At 40.6% G+C, this 14,852-nt stretch overlaps 1 long non-coding RNA gene across 3 annotated transcripts in view; it reads left to right on the top strand.

The window, feature by feature from the left end:
- The window catches only part of LOC146857355 (uncharacterized), a 68,542-nt gene that overhangs the window by 658 nt on the left and 53,032 nt on the right, over positions 1-14,852 (top strand). The window lies entirely within an intron of this gene.

Here is a 14,852-nt window from a genome sequence, read left to right as displayed (position 1 = left end):
GGTACGCCCAGATGTGGGTCCTGTACTCGCTACGCCACCGGATTCAAGCTAACCTGGGCGATGAGGGGTGATATCTCAAAACCGGTCCCAGGATGCTTCTTTCTGGTCCAGGGAGAACCTGGCCTGGCAGTTCCCCATGGGGAGCAAGGTCAAGATTGATTTGTAAATACCTGGGTTCAAACTAGAGTGGTGTGGTGAGCAAAGCAACAATGGACTTAACCCAGATATGTGACTGGAGGTGAATGTTTAATTTGTTCAGCATTCTGTCCATCATCTGTTCTTTTTGCATAACGTATTTATGCAGCATTTCAAACAGTAATAGCTTAAAAACAAAACATTTGAAATATAATACATTATTTGAGACCGAAATGGCAAAAATCCAATCAGTAGAACTGTGATATGAAATGTTAATGATTTTGTGAAAATTAAGCCATGAGAAGAAAAAATGCACCAACTGCGGATATCTGGTCGCAGTACACTGGGGGTCCAAGTCACAAGTTCTGGCCAACCGTGAAGGAGTGCAGGACAGATACAGGACTGAGTTCAATCTGCTGAAAAGGTACCTTGTGGGCCTGGGTGTTGAGATGCAAAGGCCTTGTTATGAGCTGTGTGTGCTAACAGCCGTCGACAAAGGGCTGCCTGCAGGAGTTGGCCACAGGCCAGACTCTATGGCCACCCCTCTCCCGCATGGATGAAGGACGCATACAGTGTGGGGTTGGCAGCCTGCGAGGAGTTAGTCGCAGTTAGCCAAGTTTAGATAGAGAGCTTCTCCTGTATTGAACACCCTACAACACCAGCAACACACTCATCTCAAAAGTCTGTCATTACATCTCTTCAGAGAGGTTTAGCTTTGTCCTGGAGTGGTAAATGGCTTTTGTCATTTTACAACTCAGCATGGAATGCACTGTGCTAATTCTATGCTAAAAGACTTTGCTGTAAAAATGGCAAAAATACTTGTCCCTTTCTAGTTCTGCGTGGGTGGCAGTGTGCTAAACCTATGATTAAAAACGTTGCTAGAAAAACAGTTGCAGAGTATGGCTGGTGTTGTAGGGTGCTCTATACAGGAGCTGCTTTCCACCTAAACTTGGGAACAACCCAGTCTTTTCTGGTTCTTCTTTGCATAATTTATGCTGCATTCTAGCCTGAAAGGGTATTGTTTTGACTTACTCTGGGTGCTCCCTTATGTCTGGACTAAGCTAAACCTCTCTGTAAAGCTATAACAACAGCAAAATATGTGTCAAGGGTTGCTTATATTCATCCCAGGTTGACTGGGATGGTATTTTACCAATCCAAAGCTATAACACTGTGCTTGAAGTGGTAAAAGGCTTTTGTCATTTTACAGTTCTCCGTGGAAGGCACTGTACTAATTATATGCCTAAAGACTTTGTGGTAGAAATGGCAAAATAATTTGTCCCTTTCTAGCTTGGTGGGGCTTGCACTGTGCTAATCCTATGCTTAACAAACTAGCTAGGAAAGCAGGCATTTGAGGTGAGCAGATGCAGTGTCACTTGTGTTGTAGGGTGCTCTATACAGAAGCTGCCCTCCACCTAAGCTTGTTAACCACCTACATGTCTCTGCTTATTTTATGCATAATATGTGCTGCACTCTAAACCTGTACGGGTATTATTTTGATAAAGATATATGTATAAATACACCCACGTGTATATATATATATATATATATATATATATATATATATATATATATATATAAATATATATTGTTGTCCAATTGCTCTGCAGCAGAGGAGCACTCGACAGCAGTAAGGTAATATTCCTTTATTATTCATATTTCAAAGGTGGTTTGGCATCCGTCATTTTGCTTGCTTGCCTACGCGTTTCTGTGCTGTCTGCACCTTCTTCCTGGGCTCATGGCAAAGCGGTGTTTGTAAGGCTTCTGCAGTTCCGTGACTGACGCTGTCTATCGTAGCACAGCCTCAGGTGTATGCACTTAGTAATGCGTGATGACTCGCAGTGAGTTCTGGGAGCTGTAGTTCCTGCCTTTAACTGCCCACAGTGGGTCCCGCAGTGACACGAAAAATATGCAAGTTCACAGTGATTTTAAGCAGTTCAATGTGATATTAGGCACTTCAGTGTGCCCCGGAGGTCATCGCACCTTCGTTATTTTCAGAAACTGCTGTGCCCTTTCCAACAGGAGACTCCCCTGCCAGGCGGCCCCTTTCACCAGCGGCTCCCTCCTCCATCTCAAAGGTGGTGCTCCTCCCACGACGAAGCTGTTGTGAATAAAATATTGTTGTCCAATTGCTCTGCAGCAGAGGAGCACTCGACAGCAGTAAGGTAATATTCCTTTATTATTCATATTTCAAAGGTGGTTTGGCATCCGTCATTTTGCTTGCTTGCCTACGCGTTTCAGTGCTGTCTGCACCTTCTTCCTGGGCTCATGGCAAAGCGGTGTTTGTAAGGCTTCTGCAGTTCCGTGACTGACGCTGTCTATCGTAGCACAGCCTCAAGTGTATGCACTTAGTAATGCGTGATGACTCGCAGTGAGTTCTGGGAGCTGTAGTTCCTGCCTTTAACTGCCCACAGTGGGTCCCACAGTGACACGAAAAATATGCAAGTTCACAGTGATTTTAAGCAGTTCAATGTGATATTAGGCACTTCAGTGTGCCCCGGAGGTCATCGCACCTTCGTTAGTTTCAGAAACTGCTGTGCCCTTTCCAACAGGAGACTCCCCTGCCAGGCGGCCCCTTTCACCAGCGGCTCCCTCCTCCATCTCAAAGGTGGTGCTCCTCCCACGACGAAGCTGTTGTGAATAAAATATTGTTGTCCAATTGCTCTGCAGCAGAGGAGCACTCGACAGCAGTAAGGTAATATTCCTTTATAATTCATATTTCAAAGGTGGTTTGGCATCCGTCATTTTGCTTGCTTGCCTACGCGTTTCAGTGCTGTCTGCACCTTCTTCCTGGGCTCATGGCAAAGCGGTGTTTGTAAGGCTTCTGCAGTTCCGTGACTGACGCTGTCTATCGTAGCACAGCCTCAGGTGTATGCACTTAGTAATGCGTGATGACTCGCAGTGAGTTCTGGGAGCTGTAGTTCCTGCCTTTAACTGCCCACAGTGGGTCCCGCAGTGACACGAAAAATATGCAAGTTCACAGTGATTTTAAGCAGTTCAATGTGATATTAGGCACTTCAGTGTGCCCCGGAGGTCATCGCACCTTCGTTATTTTCAGAAACTGCTGTGCCCTTTCCAACAGGAGACTCCCCTGCCAGGCGGCCCCTTTCACCAGCGGCTCCCTCCTCCATCTCAAAGGTGGTGCTCCTCCCACGACGAAGCTGTTGTGAATAAAATATTGTTGTCCAATTGCTCTGCAGCAGAGGAGCACTCGACAGCAGTAAGGTAATATTCCTTTATTATTCATATTTCAAAGGTGGTTTGGCATCCGTCATTTTGCTTGCTTGCCTACGCGTTTCAGTGCTGTCTGCACCTTCTTCCTGGGCTCATGGCAAAGCGGTGTTTGTAAGGCTTCTGCAGTTCCGTGACTGACGCTGTCTATCGTAGCACAGCCTCAAGTGTATGCACTTAGTAATGCGTGATGACTCGCAGTGAGTTCTGGGAGCTGTAGTTCCTGCCTTTAACTGCCCACAGTGGGTCCCACAGTGACACGAAAAATATGCAAGTTCACAGTGATTTTAAGCAGTTCAATGTGATATTAGGCACTTCAGTGTGCCCCGGAGGTCATCGCACCTTCGTTAGTTTCAGAAACTGCTGTGCCCTTTCCAACAGGAGACTCCCCTGCCAGGCGGCCCCTTTCACCAGCGGCTCCCTCCTCCATCTCAAAGGTGGTGCTCCTCCCACGACGAAGCTGTCGTGAATAAAATATTGTTGTCCAATTGCTCTGCAGCAGAGGAGCACTCGACAGCAGTAAGGTAATATTCCTTTATTATTCATATTTCAAAGGTGGTTTGGCATCCGTCATTTTGCTTGCTTGCCTACGCGTTTCAGTGCTGTCTGCACCTTCTTCCTGGGCTCATGGCAAAGCGGTGTTTGTAAGGCTTCTGCAGTTCCGTGACTGACGCTGTCTATCGTAGCACAGCCTCAGGTGTATGCACTTAGTAATGCGTGATGACTCGCAGTGAGTTCTGGGAGCTGTAGTTCCTGCCTTTAACTGCCCACAGTGGGTCCCGCAGTGACACGAAAAATATGCAAGTTCACAGTGATTTTAAGCAGTTCAATGTGATATTAGGCACTTCAGTGTGCCCCGGAGGTCATCGCACCTTCGTTAGTTTCAGAAACTGCTGTGCCCTTTCCAACAGGAGACTCCCCTGCCAGGCGGCCCCTTTCACCAGCGGCTCCCTCCTCCATCTCAAAGGTGGTGCTCCTCCCACGACGAAGCTGTCGTGAATAAAATATTGTTGTCCAATTGCTCTGCAGCAGAGGAGCACTCGACAGCAGTAAGGTAATATTCCTTTATTATTCATATTTCAAAGGTGGTTTGGCATCCGTCATTTTGCTTGCTTGCCTACGCGTTTCAGTGCTGTCTGCACCTTCTTCCTGGGCTCATGGCAAAGCGGTGTTTGTAAGGCTTCTGCAGTTCAGTGACTGACGCTGTCTATCGTAGCACAGCCTCAGGTGTATGCACTTAGTAATGCGTGATGACTCGCAGTGAGTTCTGGGAGCTGTAGTTCCTGCCTTTAACTGCCCACAGTGGGTCCCGCAGTGACACGAAAAATATGCAAGTTCACAGTGATTTTAAGCAGTTCAATGTGATATTAGGCACTTCAGTGTGCCCCGGTGGTCATCGCACCTTTGTTAGTTTCAGAAACTGCTGTGCCCTTTCCAACAGGAGACTCCCCTGCCAGGCGGCCCCTTTCACCAGCGGCTCCCTCCTCCATCTCAAAGGGGGTGCTCCTCCCACGACGAAGCTGTCGTGAATAAAATATTGTTGTCCAATTGCTCTGCAGCAGAGGAGCACTCGACAGCAGTAAGGTAATATTCCTTTATTATTCATATTTCAAAGGTGGTTTGGCATCCGTCATTTTGCTTGCTTGCCTACGCGTTTCAGTGCTGTCTGCACCTTCTTCCTGGGCTCATGGCAAAGCGGTGTTTGTAAGGCTTCTACAGTTCCGTGACTGACGCTGTCTATCGTAGCACAGCCTTAGGTGTATGCACTTAGCAATGCGTGATGACTCGCAGTGAGTTCTGGGAGCTGTAGTTCCTGCCTTTAACTGCCCACAGTGGGTCCCGCAGTGACACGAAAAATATGCAAGTTCACAGTGATTTTAAGCAGTTCAATGTGATATTAGGCACTTCAGTGTGCCCCGGAGGTCATCGCACCTTCGTTAGTTTCAGAAACTGCTGTGCCCTTTCCAACACGAGACTCCCCTGCCAGGCGGCCCCTTTCACCAGCGGCTCTCTACTCCATCTCAAAGGTGGTGCTCCTCCCACGACGAAGCTGTCGTGAATAAAATATTGTTGTCCAATTGCTCTGCAGCAGAGGAGCACTTGACAGCAGTAAGGTAATATTCCTTTATTATTCATATTTCAAAGGTAGCTTGGCATCCGTCATTTTGCTTGCTTGCCAACGCGTTTCAGTGCTGTCTGCTTATTCACGACAGCTTCGTCGTGGGAGGAGCACTACCTTTGAGATGGAGGAGGGAGCCGCTGGTGAAAGGGGCCGCCTGGCAGGGGAGTCTCCTGTTGGAAAGGGCACAGCAGTTTCTGAAACTAACGAAGGTGCGATGACCTCCGGGGCACACTGAAGTGCCTAATATCACATTGAACTGCTTAAAATCACTGTGAACTTGCATATTTTTCGTGTCACTGCGGGATCCACTGTGGGCAGTTAAAGGCAGGAACTACAGCTCCCAGAACTCACTGCGAGTCATCACGCATTACTAAGTGCATACACCTGAGGCTGTGCTACGATAGACAGCGTCAGTCATGGAACTGCAGAAGCCTTACAAACACCGCTTTGCCATGAGCCCAGGAAGAAGGTGCAGACAGCACTGAAACGCGTAGGCAAGCAAGCAAAATGACGGATGCCAAACCACCTTTGAAATATGAATAATAAAGGAATATTACTTTACTGCTGTCGAGTGCTCCTCTGCTCCAGAGCAATTGGACAACAATATAAATATATATATATATATCAAGTATCACCGTCCCGTCTGATCTCCAATTTCCGGAAAGAACAGGTACAGACCACAGCGTGTTGATGAATTCAGTGCAGTTTTTATTGCTCAAAGGTTGTCAGCAATTTTGGCTAAGTAGCAGCATAACGCGTTTCGACAGTAAACAACTGTCACATCACATATATATAAATATATATATATTCACTGAAAAAACCATAGGTTTCACACACGTTATAGTTAGGAATTAGCATTTAAAAAACCTTAGAAATTCAGTGAAAAAACCATAGGTTTCACACATGTTATAGTTAGCTGGACATTTTACTCGTAAAAAACCAATGAAATTGCCCCGTTATAGTTAGTTCAGCTAACTATAACTCACGCGCCCGCAATGCACTGCTGATGACGTCACATATTACATCACTCATGACATGGTCAGTGACATCACTCATGACATCACTGATGACATCTCAAATGACATCACTGATGACATCACTGATGACATCATCCAGTGAATGTGTGTTTTTCTGAAAATTAAATTTGTTTTATATATGTATATCTCAAGGTCGATGGAAGAATAAATGGGTATATAAGTGTCTAAATGGATGATTTGTTTTTAAAAAAATGATTGTGTAACTGACTGATTAAGTGTATCTCTCACTTTGTGTATAAGTGGCTGCATGGGTTGGTGAGTAGCTACATGGGTGTCTATATAGGTTAGTAGTTGTTTTTTTGAGTATCAGTCTGAGTGTCTGTATGGTTCGGTGGGGGGTATTACGTAGTGCATAGGTGCATGAATGAGTGACTCACTGTTTGTATGTGTTGAAGACAGCATGTGTGCAGGACTGTATGGGTGGATGAGTGTGTGTATGGGTGTGTTAGTGAGTGAATGACTGTCCCAATAGTGTCTTCAGGAGTAACTACATATGTTTTAAACTAGTATATGTGACTATTGGTGTATATATGTGAGTATATGTGAGAGGGAGAGATTGAAAGAGTTCCTGTATGAATAAGTATGTGTTTCTATAAGTGATTGTTTAAAAGACTAAGTATGTGTAAGTTTCCGTAGAAGTAAGTGTGGTGGTGTGTGTATAACTGTATATGCAGGTGAATGTATGTTTGATTCTTTATTAGCATGAGTGACTATGTGTGTGAGTAACTCTATGGATGAGTGGCATTATGTAACAGGATGTATAGGTGTATGAGTACATATGATGAGTGAGTACATGTATGAGTGACTGTATAGGACTGTTGGTGAATGAGTGGATGTGTATGTGGATCTTAGAATTACTGAAGAGGTTGTTGTAACTGGTATTGGTATGTCCATTTTTTTGAAAATTTTAGTCTCTATTTTTGAATGTGTGTATCAAAGCTTATATTAAGGTGAGAGGAGGTCTGCCACTCTATCACAAGGATGATGTCATCAGTGATGTCATCAGTGATGTCATTTGAGATGTCATCAGTGATGTCATGAGTGATGTCACTGACCATGTCATGAGTGATGTAATATGTGACGTCATCAGCAGTGCATTGCGGGCGCGTGAGTTATAGTTAGCTGAACTAACTATAACGGGGCAATTTCATTGGTTTTTTACGAGTAAAATGTCCAGCTAACTATAACATGTGTGAAACCTATGGTTTTTTCACTGAATTTCTAAGGTTTTTTAAATGCTAATTCCTAACTATAACGTGTGTGAAACCTATGGTTTTTTCAGTGAATTTCTAAGGTTTTTTAAATGCTAATTCCTAACTATAACGTGTGTGAAACCCATGGTTTTTTCAGTGAATTTGCAAGGTTTTTTAAATGCTAATTTTTTTTTTTATTCTTCATTTTTTTCAAACATATTTTTAATTTAATTTTCTTTCATTTTATAAAGACTATGCTTAAATTTTTAAAATCCTTAAATATTTTTTTTTAATATATTTTTTAAAATAAACATGTAAAATTTATTACCAGATGTTTTTTTTTTTTTTTTTTTTTTTTTTTATAGTACGCGTACCGTAAGCTCACGGTAAGCGTACGGTTTACGCAACGTCCGCAATCTATCTACGCTGCTTGCGTATAGTTACGCACTTCGCGTAGCCGCGCGTACTGCGCGTGGGACGCGTGCGCGCTTACGCCACACGCGCACGTTACGCGGAAGTGCCTGGGAGTGACTGTTATGCGCATGCGCGCAAGCGCGTGTCTTTTTTACGCGCACGCGTACTTTTTGCCGTAAGCGTACCGTAAGCGTACCGTAAGCATACGGTAGGTCATGTGATCTTGAAACACAACTTTTGATTGGTTGAAACTACTTTCAGTTCTAGAACTCTCCTACACCACACCCATTCCCCTCATTTCTGCTTGTGATCCCTTGGGAGAAGGAGCTGGTTTGTCTTTGGGATACGATGGCAGAACAGCAGAGCTCTTCTGAGAGTGAGGCTAGCACCAGCAGCACTGTCTTGAGGCAGAGATCGAGGAAACAAAAGCCTTCTTATGTTTGGGATTATTTTACTTTTCCAGAAGGCCAGCAAAAGGTGAATGCACCCTTAGTTACTTGCAGGCTGTGTCAGCGTGTACTTTCTAGAGGTAATCCTGACAGGAAGTATTCCTTTGGGAATCACACCATGAAGAGACACCTCCAGGATGTACACAGAAGGACACATGGTCATCTTTTTGGAGGTAACTCTTCAGAAAGACGAGCCAGTACATCCACAGCAGCTCAGCCTGGACCATCATCTGCAGGGCTGACTCCTTCTTCTGCAGGTCAGGTGAGCCCTTCATCTGTGGGGGGAGAATCTCCTTTTGCTGGCCCTCTGGAAATTAACCCTCGGTTTGCGAGGGTTGAAGTACGGTGCGCCACTTGTCACGATCTAATTACTTATAGGGAGACCAGTGTTTCCCTGGTGAACAGTAAAATAGATCAGCACACTTGTCGTACCGTCTAATATTCCCAATCTTTCTTTCCTCTGTCCCTGCATGAACACAACGGTTCTTTTAAGAGCCAACCTTATCTTTCATCTTTTTTTTACATATGTTTTTTAAAACCTTTTTTTTTTTTTTTACCGTACGCGTACGGTGCGCGTACTTTTTTTTTATTTTTAAAAAAAAACACTAAAAATCAATTATCAAATTACAAGGTCCTTGAGAGACTACAATTATTATTATTGACTTACCATACTCACTCAAAAAAATATTTATTCATTTGTTTTTTTAAAAAATAGTTTTAAAAATGGTTGTAGTTTTCGAAAATTTTCTATATCGATCTGAAAAAAAAGAAAAAAGTATTAATATTTTTTTAACAATTTATAATACAGTATACATATTTACATTTTTTTCAAAAAAATATTTTTGCCTTATTTTTGCTGTTTTCAGAATATATTGCATTTCACTATAAATTGTGAAAGCAATTGCATTCATCATTTTACAGCGGGCAAAAAAAAATAACAATCTCAAAGATTGTATTAAAAAAGCCCAGAATCTCTTCTCACTTAAACTTATCATTACAGAAATGCATATTATTCTAAAAAAATATCATCTAAAAACAATACTTATTTCTTTAAAATACCGTCTGATATGTTTGTTTCAGAAGTATAATCACAATATTATATCTCAAATAACTCCAAAATACATCTGATTTCATTTCCTTTAGGCCAAATAGTATTTTTTTTTTTTTTTTTTGAATAAATTTCCAAGGGAAATCCATTAAAATTCTAAAGTTTAATCTGTCCAGATCTCACCGATTCTCTGTAACATTTTGGTTCACGAAAATTTTTTGAATAATTTATTTAGTCCACAATAGAATTGCTTACTTTGCCACATGGCCAAATAGTAATTTTTTAAATCATTTTTGAAAAAATTTCCAATGGCAGTCCAATAGCATTCCAAAATTTAAAATATGCAGAAGTTACCGATTATCTAAAAATTATTGGTTTTTCTAAATTGCATTAAAAATTTAAAAAGTCCACATTACAATTGGTTATCTTTCCTTTAGGCCAAATGATAATTTTAAAAATATTTTTTCTACAAAATTGCAATGGTAATCCAGTAAAATGGTAAAATTATTTTGTCCAGATCTTGCCAAGTCTCTCTAAAATTTAGGTTTCAGGAAGATTAGATAGGAATTTGCTAAATCAAAAGGCAAACGTTGTTTGAAAATCAATTGGGAATCATTACACAGTGTCCAGCCTTTTTCACATTTTAGATAAACTGTGTAATGTCCAGAAGTAACAGTAGGTCCATCATGGAAAATTATTGCAACAGTTACAAAAGTTTTTCCTGAAATTGATAATTGCTGTCCTGTAAACTTCTTTATTAAAGTATCCAATTTTGAACCATCAGCTCTACATCGTTGCATCATTAAAATTACATACTGTCCGTATTCCCTTAAAATTAATGTTGAAAACATGTCAGAATTACACTCACCACATTTCATGCTATGATTAGCATCTTTAACTAATTTTGCAAAAGTGACTGTTTTACTCTCTGGCAATGTCAAATAAATAAACCTTTCATTATCAACAATAGAGCCACATATATTATAACAATTATCACAACTATGTTCCCATTTATAAGAGAGACCAAAAAAAATGTCAATGGGAACTCCTTCTTCTTCCACTACCTGAAGAAAATACATCAAAAATTCGTGTGCATCTTGCTGTTCATTTTGAGAAAACTGTGTTCGTCCTGAACATACATCTAAAAGTTTTCTAATATCAGTAGCACTTTCTATTTGAGTTTTATCTTTACTCAGCTTTTGAAAAAGGAGACTCAGCTCTGAACAGAATCTTTTTCCCTGATTTACTATTATCTGCTCTTGCAAACTTTCCAGATAAAATGCAACATTCAGCACTACATTAGCGTAGCAGTTGACACCAGAGCTATTTTCAAAATGACATCCTACAACCTGTTCTTCATTGTCCTTTTTCTTTTTGCTTGCAATTACATCACTCCTCTTTTTTTTCCTCTTCTCTATATCTTCATTACAGATATTCTCATTTCTCCTTTTACGAGAAACTACACGTTTCTCCAACACAGGATACTGACCTAAATGAGGAGCATAGCTTCTTCTTAATCTATTATACTCCTTTACACAGTTTGTATCAGCACTAACTTTTGAGTCATCAAAGTCTATCATGAATAAACCTGATAATGTTTTGACTCGTGACAAAGCTACATATGCCATACCTTCTTTGAACACAGTTGAACCAATGTTCACAAATGCACAATCTACAGTCAATCCTTGAGACTTGTGGATAGTTACAGCATATGCTAGAGAAAACGGAAACTGCTTCCTACGTACATATAAGTCTTTCACAAGCATAAAACGAACTGTACAACGACAAATATCTTTAACTTCATCTATCTGATCAAATTTTATCTGTAAACATTCAATTCCTTCTTTTTTCTGATAATTAATAAAACCCACAACTCTTCCCATCGCTCCATTCACTAAGCCTTTCTCAACATCCAAATTTCTCCTTAAAAATACTCTACAGTTCATGCAAACATATAGATTTTTTTCTAATCCTGCTGTTTTGGAGATGTTCTTCTCTAGTGAGTCCAATTTATTTTTCAGTTTGCCTGTTACTGTGACAGTAATTCTTCCATCCTCAATTTTGTCCACTGCTTCCAATTTCCTGATCTCTTCCTTTTCCAATTTCAAAAGCTCCTCATTAAATATTGAGCATTCACGTAGAGTTGGCATTAAGCAGATGACACTTTTGTTTTCTGCAATATTCTTGTATATTTTCTCTGCAACTATTTCTTCCTTTGGAAATAAATTATGTAGCAGCCGACTCTGTAATGCTTTTTTCCCAACTTCTGTGAGTAGTCCAATTCTGATATCTTTCAGAATACTTCCATATTCTTCATCGTTTGCTTGCCTCATATTAGTTGTAAGTTCCTTGTACTCAAAGAAGGGCCAAATATTTGTATTTCCAATGCTTCCCAATGACTTCTTCGTGTCTTCATGTGTCACAGTATTAAACACTGGTTGTCCTTTAACTGGAGTAAGTTGCAAAAGATCCCCAAAAACTATGACGTGTTTTCCACCAAATAACACGTCATAGTCTGTCTTCAAAATTTGCTGCATTCTTAAATGCACAAAGGCAAGCATTAAGTTTGATACCATGCTCACCTCATCAATAATGAGAACTTGCATCTTCTTCAATACTCTTGAAACTTCCAAGGATGCTTCTCCAGTTAGCTTGTTGAATTGTATTTTGTTCTCATGCTCCACTGGTAACATTAGCAAACGATGTAAGGTGATTCCTTTTATGTTATATGCTGCTAACCCAGTTGGAGCAGTAACCACACAAGACAAAGTAGAATCCGTTTTTTGCTTTAGGTAGCTTCTGATGACTTTAATTAGGAAACTTTTTCCAGTGCCAGCTTGTCCGCTTACATACATCCTGATTGGATGAAATGATGTGCATGAGCACTCTTTTTTTATATGTAGAAATCCGTGATCAATTTTGTTTTTGATCTCTTCATAAATGTGTTGCTGCTCTTGATTCAGTTGTCTTTCCAAATTTTGTAAGTCTATAAATTCTTCTTGAGCTTGATTCATAGCCGTTTCCACTTCATTCATGGCTATTGATGCTTCATTTTCAACGATTGGTTGTCCTAGGGGATCTTGACTGTATGTTCCTGAACTTTGGCTGTCCTGAGAACTGTCTCTAGCTATTTCTGCTGCAATTGTAGTTTCCTGTTCTATTTCTTCATTTAACATTTGCAGATAAGTTGAGAATGTACTGCATTGTATGCTGTCTTTGCAAGCATTAAAAGAATCTTCATAGCTCTGGAATTCTCCCAGTAGTTCATCCTCTGTACGCCATGGTTTAAACAACTGTAAAAGAGCCAAGTAGTAAAATTCTTTCTTGTCGGTTGTGTCGCAACTCAGCTTCCGGTGATTTATCAAACTTCCTTTGGTTTGCTTCACCAAACATCCTTCTTCACCAACAACTTTATATTTTCCACTGTTGATGTCTTCTGCAGCTTTCCGTGAATAAATGTAGTTCTGCAGCACTTCATAGAGACACATGTTCTCCAGATGATGACTTCTCTTGGGATAATATGTGTCCAACATGTTTGTTTTCAATATATCTGTACTTTCTGGGTCATTCTCGGCCAAATATTCAATTTCTCCAACAGATTTCAGTACCCGATTTCTCATTGCTGCAAGGCCTAAACTTGCCCAAATTATTCTTCTTGACTTCGAGTAGAGACTTGCAGAAGATAACCTATCTGAACATTCGTAGGATCCAATTTCTCGATGCGATAACATCTTCAAACTGAAACTGTACAGCTTCTTACTGACAGTCTTCTCGTGAGAAATCTCTTCCCACATTTCCTTCAATTCTGTTTTTTCTGATTTCGTAATGTAAGACGTTACATATCGTGCAACAGCAATGGAATTGTCAGCTACATACTGTATATCCATGTTAGCGTTCCACATGGATAAAATGACTGGGTTGTAGTCATTTATATTTTTTGATTCTTCTTTTCTTTTAAGGTTGTAGGTATTCTTAGGTGATTTTCTTGTGATAGTATGTCTCACAGCTGACATAAAACTGTTGACTCTTCCATTTGAAAGAACAGGTCTAGGAAATCCAAATCGACATTTAGTGTAGTATTTTTCTTTGCTCTTGTATTTCCGTCGACAGTATTTTCCACACCGATGACTTTGGAAACGTAGAACTTGCTCCTTTAACTTGTTCTCTTCTTTGCTTTTTGGTATACCACATGTTGCATATTCTTCAATGTAAGATAACACTGCTTCATCAGTATCTGTTCCAAACTTTGGGGCATCCTTGATCCACAGCAGCATATGAATATGAGGAGCACCTCTTGCCTGGTACTCTTTTCTCCAAAAGAAATCCACTACTTCTCCAAGGGGTGGATTTTTTTTATTGCAGATGAAGGACATCATAGCCTCAAATCTATGATTGAAATATCTGCAAACATTAACCGGATCCAATGAGCACAGTTCTCCTGCTGTCTTGTATTCGATGTTTTTAATGTTTGAATTGGCCTCTCGTAGAAAATCCAGTAAATCATCCCAAGCGTACTCGGCACAGCTTAGGGTAAGGAACCATGTTGGTGTTCCTAAATTGCGTAACATGCATTTTAGTTCACCATGGCGTCGGTACCAATATTCATTTGTCCCACGCTGACAAGCCATCAGATTGATCAGTTGTGTTTCCAAATGATCATCTCGGTGCTGCACTTTCTCCATAAAATCCTTAGCAGACACATTTTGTAAATGTACTCCACTTTTTAAAATGTGATTTACTGCATAAGACAGTGCAGACAAGTCGCTTTCAAATAAAAGATGGAACAAATAAGGAATACTTTGTCGAAATCTGGGATCTTCAGCATATAGTCTTGTAGTCCGATACTCTGAAGCTGGAATCTGTTCTGGACGTTCATCGTATCGTCCTCCTTTTCCTTTAGGAAACAGCTGGGGAAAACATCGAGCTTCCAAGCTCTCCTCCCATACACTCACGGGATTTCCTTTTGCTTTCTTCATCTGAAAGAGATCAATATTGTCTCCCATAACTTCTTTCGAATGGAGAGGATGTATGCTAAAATGTTCATAAATTTCTTCTTCCTTTGACTTGTCCACTTTTTCAATTTGTCCAGTTGGTGTTTCTGTGTGTTCTTGAAAATCTTCTTCTTCTTCTTCTTCTTCTATATAAATTGATTCATACCATTTGTTATTTTTTTTCAAATACAAATTTGCTCTTTGTACTTTCCGCACATCTACCAGCTCCTGCCAA

This window comes from Triturus cristatus, chromosome 3_2 (assembly GCF_964204655.1).
Source record: "Triturus cristatus chromosome 3_2, aTriCri1.1, whole genome shotgun sequence".
Classification (NCBI taxonomy): Eukaryota; Metazoa; Chordata; class Amphibia; order Caudata; family Salamandridae; genus Triturus; species Triturus cristatus.
Note: the sequence above shows the minus strand (reverse complement) of the source record. Positions and strands in the feature narration are given on the sequence as shown.